The sequence below is a fragment of the Bison bison genome, unplaced genomic scaffold (genome assembly GCF_000754665.1).
Source record: "Bison bison bison isolate TAMUID 2011002044 unplaced genomic scaffold, Bison_UMD1.0 scf7180017864470, whole genome shotgun sequence".
NCBI classification, from domain to species: domain Eukaryota; kingdom Metazoa; phylum Chordata; class Mammalia; order Artiodactyla; family Bovidae; genus Bison; species Bison bison.
Window position 1 is genome coordinate 2,619,175 of NW_011495031.1, and position 4,333 is coordinate 2,623,507.

Below are 4,333 nucleotides of genomic sequence, written 5' to 3' on the forward strand. Positions count from 1 at the left end.
CGGGACTCGGCCTGGCCAGGGCTGCCCGCGAGTCCGCCTAGCGCCTCTCGCCGCCGGGCCCGCGTCTCCCGCTCCTTTGCAGCCGACTCTGACCTTCTTTGCTCGTTTCCCTCCTTCCCTTCACCCCAGGGGTGAGCTCCGTGCTGCTCTAGCCCGAGAGCACACCACGCGTTTTGCGTTTGTCTTCTGACCTGTTCCTTAGGCACAATTCAGAGCAGTTAGAAATTAATTTTCAACTCTTACTTGACAGTTGCGTCTTCCTTTTCTTTCTTTCTTAGAATTTGTCGAAAATAAGGGGGTCTTACAAAACCTTCTTGCTGTCTGACTAGTGGGAATTCCCTCTTGTTTCCATGGCGTTCCAGTTGAGATATTTAAACAGCCGCCTGGCGCCCTGGTTCAGCTTTCCGCCTCCCTCGTAAATGAGGCGTCTAAATTTCCTGTTAACGCTTAAAATTTTCATTATTAGCCGATCAGTTAAATCTGGAGAGAGCATTTTCTGCTGATTGTGAATTTTTCTTTAGGAAACAATCGGTCTATTGTGAAACTTAGAGCAAGTTAAGAAAAATAAGGGATACTTAACATACGTCTTTTGTGAGTTGGGATAGAGGTGTCTTTCTTTAAAAATGGGAATTTAAAAAGCACAGTGACTTAAGTGGATTAACACAAATCACTGTCAGAGTTGGAATCAGTATGAGATTTAAATGGAAAAAAGAATGCAACGCATTACGAATGCTTAAAATCTGAGCGCTCCCACTTCCTTGAAAAAGAGGCTCCTCCATTTGTGGGCAACTCTGTTGCTCCGAGTACGCTTTTAGTAAGAGGCAAAGGCTGCTTTGATCGGATAAAATATCGGATTGGTAGGAGGAGGGAGCGCAGGTCAGCTGTAGACTGTTGAAGGTTCTTCTCAAAGTTGATGGCCATTCCTAAAATGCAAAGGAGCGTTTGGGCAGAGGAGCAGCACAGAAGAGCCGAACTGTCGTGTTTTTTCACCCTCTGACTTGATTACAAGGGCTCTGTTCATAAAAGCAGAACTACTTTCCAGAGCCTGGTTTGTCACTGCCTTTATCTGTCCTGGGAGAGGCAGTGACCGAAGATCTGGACGAGCTCATGAAAAGCTGATCGAAGTCTGTGTTGTTCTGTGAAGCATTTAAAGTTAAGGGAAGGAAACTGTTTTTGTATTGGGTAGAATTGAAGAAACATTTTTGTCAAAATGGAATTGAACTATGATACTAGCATTTCAATTTGATAGAGTAACATGCATTTTTAGTGCCTTGTCTGAGATACTTAAATATTTTGTGACAAATTTTTATAAACTGTATTTGCTTGGCTAGCTAATTTTAACAGAATTACGTTATTTGAAATTCAGAAAATAAGCGCCTCAGTTTTAAAAGATATTTTATAGAGCTGTTACTGAAATCTGAAGTTTGATGTGTCAGAACCAACTAAAAGCTTTGTATTATAAGTCCTCTGAGCAGCATAACTCCTCATTTTAAATGAGGCATATATTTGAGTTAAAACTGAAGGTGTATCATTCTTTGCTAAAATGTTGTGAAATAACATTTCACCGTGTGTGCATGCATAAGAAGGTTGAGAAGAGGAACAACGTGGAAAAGCTGGATTGCTTGGATCGCATGATTTGATTACGGTCAGGAGAATTCCTAAAAGATACCAGGCTCTTTTCATTTTAGATATTATCATTTATAACATCTTTTTAGACTTCTCACAGAGTTCAGTTTTTTTGGCTATCATGGGATATGGAGTAGGCATTAACCTGCTTCCAGTGTATAAATTGTTTAGCCAAGATGCAGGGAGCATCAGTAGTGGACCAGAATTAGGAACTGTGTATCTTCTGCTTGCTCTGCCAGTACTCCTGTAAAGCTGCTGTGCAAAGACCCTAGTCTAGATAGTGTTTAATCAGTGAAAAATGGGGCTATGAGGCAAGCAACGTCTGTTTTTTCCTTGGTAGGACTTATCAATTACATTCTTACTTTTTTTTGAAGCAGTCTTAGCTCAAAGATTAAAACTACTATTTCTCTCTCTCATTTAACACAAGGGATTACAGTTGTATCTAATAGGTTCCACTGGTCAAATCTTAATAGAAAATATTCATTGCACAGTATTCCATGATAACAAAATACTTGTAAACGTCCTTTCACATTCTCAAAGTAAAAAGTTGAAAATGATGGAAACAGTTTTTCAGTGAAATTTATTATTAATTAGTCATTTTGTTTGAATCCATTGTTTTGGTATTTAGAAAATGGGTAGATCTTAGTGTCAGACAAACCTGTGCTGTCTTTCTGGCTCTGATTGCTATGAAACCTTGACCACCTTTCTGCTTTACTTTTCTCACCTGTAAAATATAGTTTATATTTACTTTAATAGCTCAAGTCGGTAAAGAATCCGCCTGCAATGCAGGAGACCTGAGTTCGATTCCTGGGTCAGGACGATACCCTGGAGAAGGAAATGGCAACCCACTCCAGTATTCTTGCCTGGAGAATCCCATGGACAGAGGAGCCTGGCAGGCTACAGTCTATGGGGTTTCAAGAGTCGGACTTGACTGAATGACTAAGCACACAGCACACACACAATCAGAATTCTTAGTTGTCAGTCATCAGAACCCATTAAAACTGACTTAATATAGTATTATATATAGACTATAGACTATGTAATAATAGACTATATATATATGAGTCTCTCTCTCTCTATATATATAGTATTACATATAGACTTATATGGGTTGTTAGAAGGAACAGGAGAAATGCTTGCTCAGCCATAGGAACCTCAAGGGCTGAGGACTCTTTCTCTTCTGCTGTATACAGGCTTTGTTCATGCATCTTTCCACTTCTTACAGTGTTTCATCTCTAATCTCAAGTAAAAATTCTAGAAAAAGACTCTGTTTGGACTTGCTTTGCATCACATGCCCATCGTGGGCCAGCTGCTGTTGACTGGAATGGGGACCTCTGATTCTGTGGGCTATATCCCTTGCACATCTCTACTGCAGACAGAATCACATGACCGGTGTAGGAGAGGAGTGCTGCCTCAGTGGAGGGAAGTGAGAGACTCTGAAGCTGCTAACTATGGACAGACTGTGTTACAGGTATTCGATCTACAGCACTTAATATTACCAGGTGTCAGTAATTCTCCAGAAGGAATTAAACCATTTTGTAACTACATTCTCAGGATGAGTAATTTCTCACCTTTCACTGATGAATCCTGGTAGTGGCGAACCAAGAAACTACTAAGCACTTCAGTGATGCCTTTTCTGGACTGTCCTACCCTTAGTGTGAATGGCTGTTACCTTGAGAGTTAGGCATCTTACTTTCCTTTGCAGATCTGGTCAGGCCATCAAGTTATGGTTTCTGCTGGGTCCCAGGAACACCAGTAGGATATACTGAAAATGTAGGGTGCCAAGAGTCAGGGCTTTGGAAACAGGCTTCAGCTTTGCCCCTTATTGACTCTGTTAACCTTGAACACATTTCCTCATCAGTTACAAAGAGGTAAGAGTATCTATGATAACTGGGTTTTTTGGTGGGAACCGAAATAAAATAGCATGTGTAGATTACTTGGTGGTGCCTAGCACAGTAAAATTAGAGCTAATTCAGTGATGGTTTTGATCATTTAAATTTTAAGTGATTTTTTTTTTTTTCTTGATTTCTGACCTTTGAGGAAAATTGAGGCCCCAGTCCAGACCTACTAAACCAGAGTGCCAGGCAGTGGGGCCTGGGAATATATATTTTAGATATGTGCTCCAGGTTATTGTTATAAAACCAAAGATTGATTAAACCATTGATTTAACTGGGAATCATTTGACCACTATTTTTGCACTGTTGTTTTCTGGGGGAGAATTTTCTTCCCTCTTCCTTGTGCTTATTTTTGAAGAGGAGAGGAGTTAAGCAGTGAACAGTGAAGAAGGCTGAATTATTTACTAAAGCCACTTTAATCTCTGCTTTGTTAATGCAGCGACATCTTATATAAAAACCAGTAACTTTGCACCTTGTATTTCATTTCACTGAAGATTACATTTCATGTATTTGTAAAGTGCTTAGCACAAACTTAACTAGTAATTAGTTATTCTGTGATTTTGAAAAGCGAAAATGATTAGGCAAGTGAAAAAATGTGTACTTTTGATTTAGAAATCCTATTTTAAAACCTTAAGATTATTATCTATGTGTCATATCTGTTGGAAATACTTCCCCCAAACATGTTGACTTAAATTTGTTGTTGGAGTGTATACTACGTGAAGTTCAAAATTTTACTGTATTCAGATTGGCAGGTTTTCCTTTTCTTTTTACTGTTGTTGTGTAGAAAAACTTTCTATCAGTGGGATCCCCCC

General features: G+C 39.5%; 1 protein-coding gene across 2 annotated transcripts in view; it reads left to right on the top strand.

Annotated features, from left to right (window-relative positions):
• Positions 1-4,333, top strand: part of GXYLT1 (glucoside xylosyltransferase 1) — a 52,115-nt gene that overhangs the window by 390 nt on the left and 47,392 nt on the right. The gene's annotated exons all lie outside the window — the stretch shown is intronic.